Here is a 19,087-nt window from a genome sequence, read left to right on the forward strand (position 1 = left end):
AGGCAGGCTATCAATTCGGACAATGTGGGTGCTGTCTTTTTTGGCTGATGGGGCAAAAAGACCCATTCCAGGATATGCAAAGGGTCATCCCATTGTTTGTTCCACTGGCCAATGATACCTGTAGGATGGAGGTCTGGAGCAGTAATGAAAACAGTGATATCAGTAGAGGGATCTACTCGATAAACCTGACGAGCAGAAAAAGCCTGCTGCACTTCATTCAGCACTCGTCGTGCCTCAGGAGTCAATTTCCGAGGTGAGTTTAGATCAGAGTCCCCCTTTAAAATTTTAAAAAGTGGGGAAAGTTGTGTATTGGTTAGTCCCAAATATGGACGTAACCAATTGATGATACCCAGCAATTTTTGGGCATCATTCAGAGTCTTAATAGAGTCTGAAAACTGCACCTCTTGATGTTGTATGGTTTGATATAAGATTTTGACTCCTAAATATTTCCAAGGAGGCTGCTGTTGAACTTTCTCCGGAGCCACTTGCAACCCATAGGAATGCAGGGCAGCAAGCAATCAAGGCTGTAACCTCTGCAACTCATCCTGGGTGGATGCTGCCACCAGGATATCATACATATAATGGTAGCAGAGTGCCTCGGGAAACTGCTCGTGGATTCCGGACAAGGCCTGAGCGACGTACCATTGACAGATAGTCGGGCTATTCTTCATGCCCTGAGATAACACTTTCCATTGAAATCGCTTTACAGGCTCCGCATTGTTAATTGCAGGCACAGTAAAGGCAAATTTTGGCCTGTCATTGGGGTGCAAAGGGATTGTGAAAAAACAGTCCTTCAAATCAATGATCAAGATTTCCCACCCTGTGGGAATAATTGTAGGTGAGGGCATACCAGGCTGTATGCTCCCCATACTTTCCATCACTGCATTAACTTTTCAGAGATCTTGGAACAGTCCCCATTTCCCCGATTTTTTCTTAATTACAAAAACAGGGGTGTTCCAGGGACTGGTAGAAGGCTCAATGTGTCCCTGTTGCAGTTGCTCCTGAACCAGCTGACAGATGGCGACTAATTTGTCTTTTGGCAGGGGCCACTATGGTTCCCATATAGGTGTTTTGGTCAGCCATCTCAGAGATAGCGTGGAATACGGTGCGCCCTTGCACACAGTGACCCCTATTAAAAATTTGTTGTGATTCACGCCCTCCAAGCTGCCAACATGTCCCGTCCCCAGAGGTTAATTGGAGCCAAAGTAACAAAGGGCCGGATCAAGGCCGTGTGTCCCTCTGGGTCCTTCACCAACATAGGTCTCTTACTCAGTCAGCTCTGTGTGGTTCCTCCCAGCCCCACGATAGCTGATCCCGCAGGGGCTAAATGCCATGAAGGAGGCCATGAAGAGGAGGAAAGAATTGTTGCATCAGCAGCAGTATCAATCAAACCTTGGAGCCAAATTTGGTGCGGATGCACTTTTGGTATGACGAGGGTACATGTCATCTGTGGTCTCTGATTAGAGATGGCAGCAGCCCAGTAGACCTGCGGAAGTCCCGGCAGTTCAGTGCTGTTACCTCTGCAAACTTGCTGGTCTGTCCTGGGAACAGAAGACTCAAAAGGCAACAATTGAGCAATGTGAGTCTTTTCAGGGATAGTGACAGGGGGATCTGATGTGGAAACCGTAGCATGAATCTGGCCTGTAAAATCAGCATCTATAACTTCTGGAATAACAAGGATACCTCTGCTCGTGGCATCAGGCTCTTCCACAAGCAGCGCACTGAATCCCTGATCTAGGGGTCCATGCACATCCAAGGGAACCCAATGGGCATCACCAGATTCTAGGACAACTGTTGCTGTGGTGTAGGCGTCGACTCGGGCTAAGCCTTGGGTGCCGTCTCCACATTGACTGGATATAGGCCTGTGCAGCCGCCCTGTTCTGGGGGAACGGTTGTGATGGGGGGCAAATCCCCCTTTTTGCACCCCTTTTCATGTTTCCCGACAGGGGTCGACCATCTACATGGTACTGAGACCTGCAATAGTCTGAACAGTGACCTGGCCTGCCACACCTCTTACATTGAGGAGTCTCAGTTCCCAAATTTTCCTTCTGCTTTGATTTGACTCATTTCCGTTTGTTCCCAGCTTTGGGCTGCTTTTGTCCCTGATCAGGGGACTCCTGACCAGGCGATAGAAGTGCAGCCAAGGCGGATTTCCTTGGGCTGTCTGCCTCCACCTTAGCGCAAGCTTCTACCATGTCTGTGAGTGAAGGTTCCCCTAGTAGGGCATTTATGATCCTTCTACACTCCTTGTTGGCATTGTCTCTTGCCAACTGCTTGCACAATATCTGTCTCAATGTATCATCTTCCACCTGCTTTTCCAAGGCAGCTGCTAGCTTCTCTACAAAGGTCAGGAAAAGCTCAGATTGCCCCTGATGTATTTTTGAATACCATGTTTGTGGGGCAACCATCTCCATGGTTTTTGTGATGGCTCCCATACTGAGCCTTTGGGCCTGCTCCAGAATCTGAGGATCCCGAGTAGCTTGGACGTTGGGGTTAGTGAAATGTCTTTTCCCCATAAGGACATCAACCCCAATCGTGTGCCTAGGGTCCTCAGAAGGCAATTGTATATTCTGCCTCACCTGTTTTTCAGTCATCATTCTCCAATTGTTCTCGAAAACTGCATATTGCACGGGGTGAAACAAGACTTGAGCCAAATACGCAATGTCAAATGGAGCAAGCAGATCACTATTTATCACTCTAATAATTTGCATAATGTGGAGAAGAGAGGCCATATTGTGTTATCTTTGAATAAAGATAGTTTATCACTTTCCATGCAGTGACGTCATGCCTGCTTTGCTCATTTGAATTCGGGTCAGGCTTAAACACAGGAAAAGCCTGGACATCTCCTTGCAGGAAGCTAGCATCACTTTGATCTGCTGTAGCAGCCAACGGGTCCCTTTCATGGTTCTCCCGTCGTTTTGGCAACCCTAATCTCTCTATAAGTTCATAATGTCCCACATCCAGCGCGCCCTGTTTCACTGATTCCCAGAAATGCAGGGAGTTCTGTGGGCATAATGGCTTTGCGCCATCCAGGCATTTCCAAGGGTTGCTCAGAAGCAAGCGCTTCTTTCGCCACCCTCCCAGCGCAACCTTTCACCCAGGAGGAAGCATTCCGTCTAAGTCGCTGTCTGAATCGTCAGAGTAGGACTTGCTATCTGCAAGCCCTATCACAAATGATGGGGTCTGGCTGGACGCAGTTCGTGTGCCGAGAAACGGCACAGTGATGGGGTTCAGGAAGGGTCAAGATGATGGCGGCGATACAGGCAGGGCATCAGGCTTCCCCACTGAATTCACTGGCACAGCGTCAGTTAAAATCGCTTGCTTCATTGGCACAAAAGCGGCTGGGTCAGCGCACTGTGCCGAGGCTGCGTCTGCCACTGGAACCATCAGAGGGACCGGCACATTCTGTTTTTGTCCCGGATCCCGCAGCACTCCGAGTCTTTCTGGGCAGAAGCACCCACTGACGGAGATTTTCCTTCCGGTTCCCGCCCGGCCCGCGTCTCTTGTGCAGTCCGCCCAGCAGCCCGGACCTCCGAGTCCACGGCTGGGATGGATGGAACTGGGGTCTGTTCTGCCCTGGCAGTGTCGCGGCAGGGCATGTAATTTCTGCACTCTCAGTTCCTGCACCCGGGGCAGTTTGCGCCGTGGCTGGGAGCTGCAGCTGTGGCCCCGTTGGAGGGGGAGGGGCCACACCATTCTGCAGGGGCAGAGGCGGTGGGACGCTCACCACCATCCCGTGGTCCCCCCAATCCCCCTCTCTTCAGCATCTCTGCTAGCTGATCATTTGGATGAGGGTAGGCGGGTAAAATAAAATCATTTGGAGAATTATACTTGTGCTTTTGGGACCTATCCGCTACTGTGAGGTCGGTCCGGGGTGGGGGTTTTTCAGTGCGGTCCTCGTCGATTGAAAACAAGGAGTCCAAAGAGATGCATTAAGTTCTGCAGTGTAAAATTCCTGTCCCCTTAACATGTCCCAGACCGATCGCCATGTCCGATGCAAACGAATGGTTTTCTCATCTCCAAATACCATTTCTCTCCACAGTTCCCTCCCAACCTTCAGCCAGAGAGCACAGTCCACGTTCGTCTCCCACACTTTGGGCAGACTGTGTTCTGTAGCCCAGTCCATAAGCAATCTGGTCAGGTGCTGTTTCCACTTGACCGTTGGATCACACCAGGGATCCTCCAAGAAGGATCGCAAAAGGAGGTCTATCTCCATCCCAAACCCTGAGCCACGGCGGGGGGGGGGAGGGTGCCGGGGTATCTTTTGCAGTTCGTGTCGTACACATCGGTGGTCACCAGATGTCACTGTTTGACCGATAGCAGAGTGAAGAGTTCCAAGTCCTCCTAGAGTGCTAAAAGACTACTTTTATTAAATAATTAACAGATTTATATACACGCGAGAAGGCTATTCGGATTGGCCAACAATCATCCATCCCCCAGGGATTGATTGGCCCAGGCGTTTGAGCGCCTGTGTCCAAAAGCTGCTTTCAATAACATGAAACTTTATCTTTATTTAGAAAACATAGAAGAAGAAGAGAAAATATCCCGTGGGAAAGGATCTGTGCTGCCACACCGAGTCACTGCTGCTTTGCAGGGGACAGGGTGGGAGGGAGGGGGGAGGCGGATGAAGAAACAGTCCCACCAGGCACTGAAAAGATGCAGTCCTGGACCCACCGGTCCTGAGTGGCGGCGGTGGTGAAAAGGTCTGAAGAAAACACCTCCTACAGCGTCAAGCAAGCCCCCCCCCCCTCAGCAAACAGCAGGTGGCTGGAACGGGGCCAGCAGCTGGGAAGCTCATGGAGAGCGGCTCTAACCCCTCCTTGGCAAAACTACAGGCAGCAAGAGTGAAGGTATTGCAAAATTCTCCAAAGCCCAAGGAGAAAAAAAAATCCTGCCTTGAGCCACCTCACATGAGTCAGCAAGTGGCATAAAAAATCCAAAGCAAACAAATGCACAGATGTTGCAAAATCTGCTCCGAAACAGTTTCAGATTGTGAAATGCAGCTTCTCAGGTTGCGACTCTGAGACCTGCCTGAGGCAGGCCCCTCAGGGAGCCTGGAGAGAACAAAAAGAGAGCTTCCTTCATGTCTGTTCCTTGTTTTAAAGGGACACTGCCCCCCCCCCCCCTTTGAGAATCCAGGGTAGAATACACAGGTTTCATTTCCTGGCTCCTGGGTCTTAAAGAGACTTAAAACAGACTGCACAGATCGACTTAAAAAAGATATGGAATACACAATATTTTGAGTCACCTAGGTCAACTAGGACATTCAGAGACCGCTCTTCACACTCAATCCACCTCTTGATGTACATGGCAGCCCCTCCTCTTTTCTTTCCTCCCCTTTCTCTTCTGAACAGCCTGTAGCCATCAATAGTTACACTCCAGTCATGGGATTCATCCTACCGAGTTTCAGTAATGGCAATGTCTCAGTTTGAGACAATTTAAAGGAGAACACTCTGAAATGAGTTGTCTCCTTTTATTGGCTTAAACAATCCCTTTCCACCAATAAGGAACAAATACAAGTAAATAAGTGAAATAAATAACAGTTTAATAACAAGCCAAACAGGAACAGGCAAAACATAACAGTAAATAACTGCTAGATACCAAACTGCTAAAAACTCACACCCCTACAGGAACAAAGAGAGAACCAAAATGCCGGAAATACCCTTTCCGATATGGCACCCGGCAGGGATGACCTCGGGCTTGTAGGACAAAGGGACAAGATGGCGTCAGATCCCTCTGAGCTTCACAAAGCAGTTCCAGCAGCGGACGAAGGCCTGATGACTTGTCTGGGGTCAACCCTTTCCCCATGGCAAGACACAACAGAGCTGGCATGGCAAAATGAAGGAGCTGGGCTGGGGCCACTCGGTGTTTCCTCTCTCTGGCTTGGCGCTGCTGACAGCAACCCGGGACAGAGCAGGGTCTGTCGTTCTGCTCCTGCCGGTGCAATGCCCCTGACTGTGGACAGGCAGTTGTGGAATTCACCCTAAGGCAGCTCAAAACCGCTAACTGCAGTCTCCCTGAGCCAAGAAAAAAAAAACCCAAAACAAAAAGAGAACCCAAAAAAGAAAGAAAAGCCTTTGCCTGAACAAAGACCAAGCAGCCAGTGAAGCAAATACCATGCAGCAAAGACCTGGAAACTGCCTCTGAGATGATTTTTAATAATGCCCATGATCACACCCCACCACCACACCAGGTCCCCAGCTGTAGGGTCATAAAGATACAGTAACAATTTTTGGGTGCAGATAGACATGAAATACAATAACATTATGAATCACCTTGTCACGAATGGGAGACAGGAGCTTAGATGAATTTCTGCTGTTTGCTCAGGCTTCTAGCAACAGGCAGTAACTCTTATTAGGGTGGCCAGCACCCCAAGACCTGGTCTCATTCGCAAGGTCCTTTAATAATGGCCAATTAAGTCTAATATGATATAAATTATCATTTATTAGACACAGAAAATGACAGACATAAGACTAGGACAAACTACATACTACACAGGAATAAAATAATTGCAAACTACGAGTAGCTAAAAATGCAGAGCACGAAAAGGTACCTATTCTTATTAACAGCTAGCAAGAATAATATAGCAACCAATGTATCTTACCCAGCCAATTGGTGGTGCAGCATACTTCGGAATCCTTTCACACAATTCCCAGGAAAGTAACCACAGAGTCTGTGTCCAGACTCTGGGGAGAAGCTCCTTGCACATCTTTAGAGTGTATATAGGAAACCTCTGCCTTTGGGATATTTTTCGTGAGTTTTTATAGTTGTAAAAGTGCGTCTTTCAGTCACATATTGATTTCTTTGTTTCTCTTTTCGTATCCTCTCCATACCAAAATATGAATTCAAGGTTAGAGATGTCAGACCTTTGGGCGCCAAGAGATAACCTCCTGCTGGGCTTCTGACCCCACCAGAGTTATCTGTGTTCCTCCATGAAGCAGAAGGAGAGAGGGGAGGGGGGAATGTCCTGCCACAATTCACCCCTGTGACCAAAGGCACTAACTTTTACCTCATGAAGTGATAGTGTTATAAATTAGGTCTCAATAATCAATCAGAGACAATGTCCAATTAAGTATAATTTGATTTATTTAGAGCAAGCGGGTATCAGCGAGGCAGCGCTGGGCAGATAACTGCGCCAAAATAGTCCGAACTCCCCTCTTTTATGCAGTCTCTATTTTCTGACCACGTATATCTTCCGGAGTTGGTACAGCCCCTTCATCATGTTGTTTGCTAGATGGTCTTATTCTGCTCTTCGGTGGTCGTGGGAAACAAGTTCTTGTATGTTCGCAGTGTCGTCCCCCCCAAGCAATGATTCTATATCAGCCCACTCCCAACAAATACAGGATACAGGATGTGCAGGGTGGGGGTCTCCCTCCCCTTTCTATTCGGTTCTGTGGGCAAACAGGATGCCTTAACAGGATGTGTTGGGGCCCCTTTTCCTCTCTCTTGTGATTCTTGCGAATTCTTATCACAACAGCACAGGTATCTCTTGCCTTCATGCTATAAAAATACTCACATTCATAATATGTGCATTATTATTAAGTATTTTAGTATACATAGTTTTCCTAAGTTGTATTTTTCTTTAATAAAACTTTTCAACATGTTATTGATATTGATAAGACGCACCTGCTGTTGCTTCAGTTTATGGGTTTATGTAGTAGATTATGTAACACAAAATATATATTTCAAAAGAAATATAGTAGCAATAACTAAGAGATTTTAAGATATGGCATTAACTTCAGCGTGTTCATGGTAATTGGAGATAATTTAACAAGTCATTTTGTTCGTGCTGATATTAGTTCATGTAGGGTAGATTGTTTTCCACCCCTTGAGTCTTAGGATCATAGGAGGACGTGATGCAAATCAGGAACAAAGAAGAGTTCGTGGAGGCAGTTTCTTCATAGCAGCAACTGGAAGAGTTCAGTAAATGGTTGGTGACTCACTTCCTTTGTGTTCTTCAGTCTTCTTCAGTGAAGTTTAGTGTTTCACATATTTTTGCTTAGCATGTTAAGAGTTAGACAATTTATAATGGTTTAAACAAATACACACACATATATATATATAATTAGTTTTATTGTCTCAGGGGAATTAAAGATGTAATGAAAATTAATTGTTTTATGACATAACGACGAGAGGGAACTCACGGCAGTCTCAATGTGAGATATAGACAAGCTCCATTTTATTTCACCACACGAGAGACTTATATACTGTTACAGATGTTACTAATTATAGTTACACACGTATTCGCAGTTTGTTCTCACATAATCAGGGTTTTCTCCTGCATTCTTTGTTAATCACAAATTCACTCCCGTACATTCCTTACACAGCTGCATCTTCTTGAAATCTTCTCACAGAACATTCTCAGGGAAACAAGCCACTGTAGCTTGTTAGGATTTTAACTAAGGCCTGAGTATGCTGAGGCCCTGCTCAGGTGTGTTCAGTTAGCATAAGTTTTGCTGGAAAACTGCGTTTTCCAACAGTTTTATTTACTTTGAATATAATTCTAATTGGGAACTTATGTTTTATTTTGGGAAAATTAAAACTGATTCTATAATTTAAATTATATTTAGGATGAAATTTTTCTCACAGTGGCAATCAGAGTAAAGGCATAGATACACTAAGGTAATACTTGTAGAAACTACAAAAGATATATGTATAAAAACATTTTTAAAATAATAAAATTATTAAATTATCTAGTGCTTTAATAGTACTAAATAAGGTTTTAATGTTATATGAATAAAGTAAAATTTATTCTTTTTGAGATTTTTAGAGAAAATGGTTATCGTCTGATTTACATATTTTGTTGGTTTCAGTTCTGCAAATTTGGCATATGATTCATATACCATTAATGAACATTAACGTTAGAAGTATAATTATTATGCTAATTAGCTTTCTCATTATTGCATTTATATTTGGAATTCATGAGGTTATTTAATTACATTTGTTTCTAGATTTTTTTTTTATTTTATGTAAGACTCTAGAGTTTTCTTTAATTTCTTTAGATCAGTTTGTATTTTTTAGAGTATGATTTATGTATACACAGCAGTTAGTGTTGATGACTGTGTATACTCCACCTTTGGAGGTTAAAAGCAAATTTAAAGTTATTTGATTTTGCTGGACTACCCTTTCAGAGGCTGGCAACTTGTTGCAAAGCACTGATTGCATTGTTTGTTTAGCTTTTATATGTTTAATGATTATGGATATGTTTATTATTGTTTATTTTAATTTAGAACTTTCTCACAAATTGTGGATTCCAGAGGATTTTTTAATTTAAGGATTTAAAATTTTGGGGTTTTTTGTTATAAAAGATCGTAGGTGTTTTCTGTGGAATTTTGATTAATGATGTCTATTTTTGAGACTACAGTTTCAATGGTGTATATTTTTTATTATAGAGGAGGTAGAGCTTTTTTTTAGCTTTATTTTTACAAAGCTAGTAGTATTTGATATTGTTTGGAATAGGCCCACTAGTGTGTGGTATAAATGCCTTTTCCAGCTATGTCTAGATATGAATGACACTTGGGATAGATTCTTACCATACTTTTATGGCTATGCTTAGGTAACTTCATTCTTTGGTGTGAAGCCACCCCTGGTGTCTCTAGACACCTGTATATACAGAGGTTTTAACATGTGAAAAACGAGGTCCACTCTCCTGTTAGGATTAAAAAGGTTTAATAAAAGACAATAGGGGACATTTTTTTTTAACTTGTTAATCTAATATTTCTGTTTACACAATCTTTATATGGTACTAACCCAAAACTGCAACTTAATCAATTATATGCTTTCTTTCAGTTAGTTTTCAATTTCTTATTAGTATATTTTTTTAGTTTATAAACTAGACAACTCTGACTCTAGAGTTTGAAATAAATGTATGCTTTTAGGAATGAGTATGTGTTTTCTTCCTGTTGTTAGTCTTGCAATGCTGCAGTGAGCTATTCTCAGTATCAGTCTTTTCCTTTTAGTGTGTAAATGCAGGCTAAGCTTGGGGGTAGTTGAGAGACAGGAGAAACCAGGTTTTTTAGCTTTTCTCTCTCAGGTAAGAGGCCTTCTAATTGTCCACCCTTTCTTTTAGCAGTGTTTAATTTGCATTTTTAAAGCTGAGCTTTTGGCTTTTGGGAATAGCCTGGGCAGTAGCCTAGAGGCATGTACAAAATAGTCAAGATAATATTTAGCTGTATACACCAAAACCGAATAGACATTAAAAGTCATGTTTAATTTTGCAATTGCCAAAATTTGGCACAAAGAGAGGACTTTATGCTTATAAATTTTAGTTATACACACAGAGGATTTTTTAAAGGATCTTCCAGGCACACAGAAGATGCAGCATTCAACTGGTGTCCAACATGTTTCAACATTCAAGCAGTTACTTTTATTTTATTTTACTTTACAGGTGTCTCTGTGTTTGTATATTCCGGCATAACTTAACACAGATAATTCACACACGCCCATACACACCACACGCATACTCAAAAGATTTTAAAGCACAATCGGTAATATATAAAAAGAAACAACAATAAAATCAACAGTTATTCAGATGTGTTTTCACTCTTTTCATGTACACACACGCATTTCAAAGGGAAAAGTATTTGAGTGAACTTTGTGGTTATTACAGAAGATTTAGGAACATGATTTTTTCTAGTATTTTAAAAGTATTTATGATTTCTTTGGAAAAATTTCCTTCTAGTAGATATGATATCTACTTTAGGAATTACAGCTTGGTTTGCCAGCTACTAGTTGTTAGGAGTTTTAACTTCTTAGAGGGAATTTGGTATATATTTAAAAGTAGCTAACATGCAAATTGTTCTTTATTTACATGTAAATGCCCAAAGTGCAGTAGTATTTTATGATAATATTGAGTTTTATTGATTAGTAGTTAAACACTAGTTTCTATTTGTCTTTTTTTAAACAGAAAAGTTGTAAGTAGAATGCATAATTAGATGTCGGGGTTTGACTTTGACTAAACGCCAGGCACCTCGACTCTCTCTTGCTGAAAAAAAACTGTAAAAAACACACACCAATTTCATGAGTTAAATGAGATAGGACATTGGTAGGAGGACACACAGAAGAAAAGGGCAGACAGGCTCTAAACTTAAAGTTGCAAAAAGTGATTTAATTACCTAACAGAGTTGGAGGATAAATGCAAGGCAAAACCAAATTTTTCATACACTATTTTGTTCACTCACCCCCTCCCTCTTACAAACTGTGAAAAACAAGGTTCACTCTCCTGTTAGGATTAAAAAGGTTTAATAAAAGACAATAGGGGACAGATAAAAGCAAAAGGTCAGCGCTGGGTGCTTTGGCATTCAGCCAAAAAAGCACACCTGGTATGGACAGAGACACCCTTTACATACTCTTCAGCCTAATGCATATTCATAAACAGTTATACATATTCATATTTTTCTCGAAACTATTTTGCATGTTCTGGGAACTGATCCGCCTCCTCGGAGCATGCGCAGTCGTCTGTCATTGATTCTGTTATCACTCCCAGATTGTGGTTCCTGCAGGCGACAGGTGCTGATAGTTGGAGTGTCAGAGGCAGGGTCCATTCATGGGATGTTATCCAGTTCAAGCAGACAGTTCAAGCATTCTAATAAAACTATAACAGCCATTTTACTACTATTAAACTCAGCTAGTACTAGAAAGAAAGACCTTAGTCATCATTACACAGCAATTTTTCACAACCAGGCTACCTCTATAAGAAAAGAATTAAAACAATACACATAGTATCCATTGTAATATTTGCGAAAAGCCAACATTATGACATGTATTTATCACACAAACCCATTTTATTCACCTCCTTTCTTCTTTTTTTAACTAACAGCTCGGGTAGGGGGGCAGGGTGTGGGGTATTTTCTCAGTCCACAGAGCAGGTCCATAAATTTATTCATCACGACAATTCTTCTACTACAAATACTTTATACTCTTTATCTCTACTTATCTCTCTCTCTCTCCAGACAGTTTCTCTGCTCTCACCCCCTCCATCTTAAGAAGCAGTCTCTCTGCTCACCCCCCTCTCCCTCTCTCCAAGCCAACAGCACGGTCAGGGCGCAGGGTGAGGCGTGTTTTATGGTGAGTCTATCAGGGAGAGGGGTCCTCTACTTAGCAGTGGGGTCCTTCTCACGAGAGACAGTCCTCTGGGAACTTCTTTGGCATGGGTCTAATCTCACAAGCAACATCCCACCCGAATTCTGCTGCAACATGAGTCCTCTTGTCTATAAGGTGCTGTGCAGACTCTCCTGAGCTGAGGCCAGGCTGCTTCCATGCCAGGAGCAAGGCCTTTCTCTCCTTTGCAAGGCCTTTGTAGCTGTGGTGGTTTTGATTGGCCTAAAACATCAGTAAAGTATTTTTTAACATCTAGGAGAAATTTGGACTCCTCAGATGCTGTTGTGGTAGGCCTGGGGAGGTGTCTGATGGGTGGGGAGTGGCACAAAGATGGCTCCTGTGTGTCCTGAGTGACAGTTCTGGAAGTTTTTACATCAAGTCCAGCAGAGCCAATCTCTGATGGCTCTGAGAGTGATGGACATGCTGCCGGCCAAGTTTGGGCCAATTGGAGGTGCTGGTTACACCTCTGTGAAGCTCAAACTTGGCCGGTAGCATGTCCATCACCTTCAGAGCCTGAATTTTATTACTCTTATCATCAGGTGGTGTTATAAACTCTGGAATCTCCTCTATAATTTTTGTCCGTTAATTACATGCAGCTTTTAGATGTAAAGCGAGTGCCTAAGAGATAATATTTTTTTTAATTTTTATTTGCTAGTGAATGTTGGGCTTCATATTATTTCTCATGGATTTTATTCTGGCTCAAACTAGTTTCTGATCGGCAGAGGAGAAACCCTGTGTCGCCATAAGGCATTTGCTAAGTCTTTAGTCGGATAAAAATTGCACACCATCACCCTGCTCGCTGTGCAAATATTGTCACGAATGGGAGACAGGAGCTTAGATGAATTTCTGCCGTTTGCTCAGGCTTCTAGCAACAGGCAGTGATTTGCCCCAATCGAGCCCGGAGACACTTCAGAGACCAAGTCAGAGAAGTGAGTATTTGCTTTATTCGGTGCACCGGATGTGTGGGGAATTCTTTCCGCCAAACACACACCAGTACTTCTAAAGGCACAGTGTTATAGGTAAAATTCATGAATATTCATTACATTCTCTAGGATAGGAGTGGTTATACAAATTACTTCTCATAAGTCTTTAATATTATTAGTGATTTCTTGTGCTCAATGGCAAAAGGATTCCTTTTGCTCCCTTTTATCTTGATAAGATTAAGGGAATCCACAAGGCCAGAACTGTTATCAGCCTTCATCCTGGACAGGCGCCGTGCTGGTGGAAGGGGCAAAAGCTCAAAGAAACAAGGATGGTTGAAGTGCAAATAGATTTGGGTTTTCTATTTGACCCCAGCTTTCTCAGCAGTAACTCTAATTAGGGTGGCCAGCACCCCAAGACCCTGTCTCATTCGCAAGGTCCTTTAATAATGGCCGATTAAGTCTAATATGATATAAATTATCATTTATTAGACACAGGAATTGACAGACATAAGACTAGGACAAACTACATACTACACACTACACAGGAATAAAATAATTGCAAACTACGAGTAGCTAAAAATGCAGAGCACGAAAAGGTACCTATTCTTATTAACAGCTAGCAAGAATAATATAACATAGCAACCAATGTATCTTACCCAGCCGATTGGTGGTGCAGCATACTTCGGAATCCTTTCACGCAATTCCCAGGAAAGTAACCACAGAGCCTGTGTCCAGACTCCGGGTAGAAGCTCTTTGCACATTTTCAGAGTGTTTGTAGAAAACTTCTGCCTCTGTAACATTTCATGAGTTTTTTATAGTTGTAAAAGCGTGGCTTTAGGTCACGTATTCACTTCTTTGTTTCTCTTCTCACATCCTCTCTTCATACCAAAATATGAATTCAAGGTTAGAGGTCTCAGACCTTCGGGCACCAAGAGATAACCTCCTGCTGGGCTTTTGACCCCACCGGAGTTATCTGTGTTCCACCATGAAGCAGGAGAGAGGGGAGGGGGAGGACGTCCTGCCACACACCTCAGGACAGGCAGCTAGGTCATAACTTTCTAGCAGCACAGTGGCTTCCCAACTGGGTGCAACCCAGCACCTCAGCTGGGCTGTTGGCCATGTTGCCTTACTAGAAGAACACTTCTTAATTCCTTTGAGATATTTCCCTGGTGTTTCCCTGTTGGCTTCTGGTACTTCAGGATTCCCTGGCTCATTTCTGTAATACTGCAAGTGTGCTCCAGTGTGCACAGCACATTTTAGAATCACCGCCAGAGGACTCTCACTCCATCCCTCTAATCTTCACCTGTCATCCCACAATTTGCCAAGGACGAGCCTGATAGTGTCCCTCTCCCCAATCACATCTAGTTTGAAGCCCTGCCAATGAGCACTGCTAATTCTCAAGCAAAGACTCTGCTCCCTCGCTGAGAAAGGTGAGTCCTGTCTGATGCCAGCATACCCAGTACTGCATAGGCTATTCCACTGTCAAAACCCCCAAAATTTTGGCAATGACACCAGCTGTGGAGCCATGCATTAGTAGACTCAGCCCATCTATTTCTTCCAGTGTTGCTGCCTTCAACTAGAAGTATAGAGGTGTCTTGGTTTAAGGCAATTTAAAGGAGAAAACCTCTGGGTTATCTCCCTCATAGTTCCAAATAAGGAATGAATACAAGTAGATTAAGTGAAAAAATAACCCTTTACTAAGAAGCAAAACAGCAACAGTCAAGAAACAACAGCAAATAACTACCAGATACAAACTGCTTAATCCCGCGGACTCCCCAAAACAAAGAGACCCAAAAAAAATTGCTGGGCACAACCCCAAGATGGTGCCCTGGATTTTGATTGCATGGGTCAAAGAACAAAGGGAAAAATTCTGTCAGTCTTTTCCCAACCGCCCCCTCCTCTGTTCTTTTATCCCTCACTCTGGTTATCTCCTTGTTATAAATAGAGCCTCATTATCCAATCAGAGACGTATATCCAATTAAAGAATTTATTAATTAAAAAAAGCAAGCGGATATCAGTCAAGACAGCGCTGGACGGGCAGAGGTTCAAGCATACCTCTATGCACCGCGCCCCGGTTTGCAGAGAGTGAACTTTTATAATCCTTTGTAACTCACTCCCTCCGTATGCCTTGATTGGCGTCCCTTCATGAATCCTTGATTGGCTGCTGAGTCGTCTAGGCTGTCGTGCTCTGCGTTGAGTGGTTGTTACTGGGCCTCCTGGGATGGTCTCACTGTGGGGGTTGCACAGGACTCTTGGTAGGGGGAGGTTTTATGGCCCCTGAGTCAAATTCCTTTTGTATCTGTCCCGTGGGGGTTGGGCAAATGCCGCTTGCAAGCATCCTGTGGGGGTTGTAGAGCCATCAGCCTGCCCAAGTACATTGGTTTAAAGCAAGAATCGTTTTCATAACAGCAAAAAGAAAAATAAATGGAAAGGCAACCGAAGGCCTATCACCCTTTTCAAATAGTAATACAACTTCAGACAGAGATCTTAGAGAACTTTCTAATGCAGTAATAGAACTTTCAATTTTTACAAGGTCTTCATCAACTGCTGTTCTTAGTGCGGAAAACTCTTTTCCTTGTTGTACGAGAGAAGCTATACCAGTGCTGGCTCCAGTAGCCCCTAATGTTAATAAAGTGGCAATGGTTATAGCTGTGATTGGCTCTCTTTTTATTAAAGGGTGTTCTGGTATCATGTGATGATCCAGCACATATTCATTAGAGTGGTAAGTAAGTCGGGGAATAATCATGACTTGAATGCAATGATCCGTGGTTTTAAAAGCATTTGAGGGTATGCACGGGGTGACTCCAACACTAGCACAAACCCAATGTGCATTTTTTGCGGGTAACAACCATCTAGCTGGTTTTTGATTGTTAGGATTTTCCACAATTTTACTGCACAGGCTTTGTTTTTCTTGTGGCACTTGACCGATGCAGGTGCCAGTTCCAGTTACTTGTGCTAAGGTGATTCCAGCTCTTATATTTAAGTCACTTCTCCATTTACACTGGGTTGGATTGCTGTCATTGGTTTTAGTCTCTCTTCCATCAATAGCAATAGCTTCATAAAAGGGTGGTTTAGAGCTATAACAAAGCCAGCAATGTTCTGTTAAGTTAGGATTAGTAGCATTTAAAGCATAGTAGCTATTTTTTACTAATTTCCATAGATTATCTGAATCTGTGATGTTAGTTTCTGGTAGCATATTCCGTGGATTGATTGCTGTGTTTGGACTTATAGGTTGTGGGTCTGGAAGGACTATTTCCTTTTTTATGTAAAAAAGGCCTTTCGGATCTTGACTGAGGCCATTTCCCGGTTTGTTATTGGGACTATTGCTTGGAATCCAAAGTCTAAATTCCCATTTTTTTCCAATTATCCACCCTGGATCATCGGGTTGTTCCACATGTATGTCTGCAAATTGACAAGGAACTCCATTCTTCTCTTCTACTAAACCTCTCTTGGCATATGGATTATAGGCAGAAGGTCCCCGGTTATATTTAGGTGGTTTGCACCCGTATGGTCCCCACCAGACTGTGATAAATTGATCTTTTCTGGCTCTTGGAGGATAAACCGAGTTTATAGTTTCACAACTGTGCCACGCACAGTACGAATTTTGTTTGACGCACCAAATCTGGCCCCTCTTAGTGTCTGCTGGATTTGGATTAGGGCACATGTAAAAGGCTCTTGGTCCCACCCATCCTTTTGCTCGTGTTTCTGGGTTTTCACAGGATGAGTAATCGACCATGTCACACGAGGTGACGGTGAAAACTGGGGCTCCTACCATAATGTGAGTTTGTATTACAGTAGATTTGTCTAACCTGCCTAGTGTCCACTTAAACGGTTGGTGTGGGTGGTGTGAGAGTGTCAAGGTTGCATTGCTACATGGCATGGAACAGGCTATTATCAGTAACACATAATATATATGCAAGACTTGAGTGGAGGATCTCACTGCTTTTGATATTTTAAACAATGTCAGATTGTTCTCCAATTTGACTGGCAAATATCCCGGTTCACTCTGTTTCGTGAGAAGGGAGTTCAGAGTCTTATTGCCAGGTTGCTTTCTCACATTTGGTTTCCTTCTGCCTCGCCTGTCAACTGGGTTGCTTCCAGCTACAGGGGTGTCTATCTTCTCAGCAGCAAGGATAGACCTCTGTGAAGCACCTGTGCCGCTGCTTCCAGCGGTTCTGGTAACTAATCCAGTTTGTGTGTTTGACTGCTCATTCCGAGCAGGGTAAGTGCACTAATCTGACTCTGCATTCGCTCTTAACAAGCTCGGCCACCATGGGTCTGGGTTCATTGGAGTGATAACAGTACAAGTCGGGGTAAATGCCATGGGCAAAGATCTCCCACCATTCTTTAAACCCCTTTTCCAATCTGCCCATGTTAAGTGCCAATTGTAACATTTGTATTGTCTCAGCTCTTTCTGCTTCATAGCAAGGGAGGCAAACCCCTGATGGGGGTCTCTCCTTTCTGCAATAGATCCACCACTTTTCATTGCATACCTTGCAAACAAAGCACACAAAAGGATAACAATCACAATTAGTATCATAACATTTAACCACATAATCTTGTGCATATAGGCCGAGAGCATATTCAGATCTATAACTGTAAGCAGGCTTCTTTAAATGAATGTTGACAGGATTCATGTGAGTTATAGGAAGCTTATTGTTTCTTAAGCCTTAGCTTTAAGTCCTCAGGCTGTTGCGATGGGATGACTTGCCACGTCGAGTCTCGGGTGAACTTCTTCACACGGCTGGCGTGAGTCCACCCTTTCTCAGCAGTTCGTATGGCAGATTCTGTGGTGAGTAAGACAACATAAGGTCCCTCCCATTGAGGGGTTAGTGTGGATTCTTTCCATGTTTTTATTAGTACCTCGTCTCCCACTTGAAGTTTGTGTATTGGTATCCAGAGGGGAGGTCTTTGAACTATCAAGCCCTTTTGTCGTAGTTTTTCTCTCCGTTTAAACAACTGATTAATATAAGCTTGTAAATGAGCATCAGAGATTTTAGGATGATCTGCAGGGATTTCTGCATCAAAGGGCATTCCATACAACATTTCGAACGGTGACACTCCGATATCTGAGCAAGGTTGTGTCCTGATGTTTAATAAAGCTAGTGGTAAGCACTTTACCCAGCTCATTTTTGTTTCAAGCATTAATTTAGTTAATTGTTTTTTTATTTCTCCATTCATACGCTCTACCCTCCCCGAACTTTGTGGGTGCCAAGGTGTGTGATATTCCCAACGGATTCCCAATGCATCTGCAACCAATTTAGATATTTTAGAGACAAAATGTGGTCCTCTGTCTGAGTCTATGACTTCAATTAACCCATACCTGGGAATTATGTGTTCCAATAAAGTTTTAGTAACAGTTTGTGCTGTGGCTCTAGTTGTAGGAATGGCCTCCACAAAGTGGGTTAGGTGGTCTACGATAACAAGCAAGTGCTTATATCGTCCCACTTGGGGCAAATCAGTAAAATCTACTTGCACATGTGAAAATGGGCAATGAGCCAACTCCCTTCCCCCTGGGACTGCTTTTCTCAAATGCTGTTTGTTTACTCTTTGACAGGTTATACACCCCATAGTTATCTGTTTAGCTAGGTTGTACACCCCTAGACACATATATTTATTGGCAAAGTGGTCCACCAAGGCTTGTGTTCCCCAATGTGTTTTCTCATGTAATTTCTTTAATACCCGAAGTGCCATGCTCTTGGGTAAGATCTCCCTCCCATCAGCCAGCATCCATTTCCCTTCTGGATTTTCAACTGCTCCCGTTTGTGTTAGTTTCTCTTTTTCCTTTGCAGTAAATGTTAGTAACTTTGGCAGGACATATTCTATATCTCTACAGTAAGGGTTGTAGGCAAGTTTCTCGTGATCTTCAGTATCTGTATTACAGGCATAGCAGTAGTTTCTGTAAGGATTGTAGCAGCTACACACAAATGCATCCATTGGACCTAATTCCTTTAGGCAGGAATAACAGGGTTCATCTTCGAGATCTTGTCTGCAGCTCTCACAACTTAACCGGGGATGTCTCCAGGGGTCACTAGGCTTACTCACAATTCTTATATTCAGTAAAG

The 19,087-nt window shown here is 43.1% G+C and overlaps 1 protein-coding gene and 1 long non-coding RNA gene across 4 annotated transcripts in view; one reads left to right on the forward strand and one right to left on the reverse strand.

Annotated features, from left to right (window-relative positions):
* Positions 1 to 19,087, forward strand: part of LOC146425689 (kinesin-like protein KIF2A) — a 180,572-nt gene that overhangs the window by 137,840 nt on the left and 23,645 nt on the right. The window lies entirely within an intron of this gene.
* LOC146425692 (uncharacterized) lies at positions 4,486 to 6,192 on the reverse strand. The gene is made up of 2 exons (XR_014846645.1): positions 5,663 to 6,192; positions 4,486 to 5,054 (listed from the first exon to the last, which is right to left on the reverse strand). It is a non-coding gene; the product is annotated as an uncharacterized LOC146425692 (long non-coding RNA).

Source organism: Lichenostomus cassidix, chromosome W (assembly GCF_008360975.1).
Source record: "Lichenostomus cassidix isolate B80296 chromosome W, HeHo_3.0, whole genome shotgun sequence".
NCBI lineage: Eukaryota > Metazoa > Chordata > Aves > Passeriformes > Meliphagidae > Lichenostomus > Lichenostomus cassidix.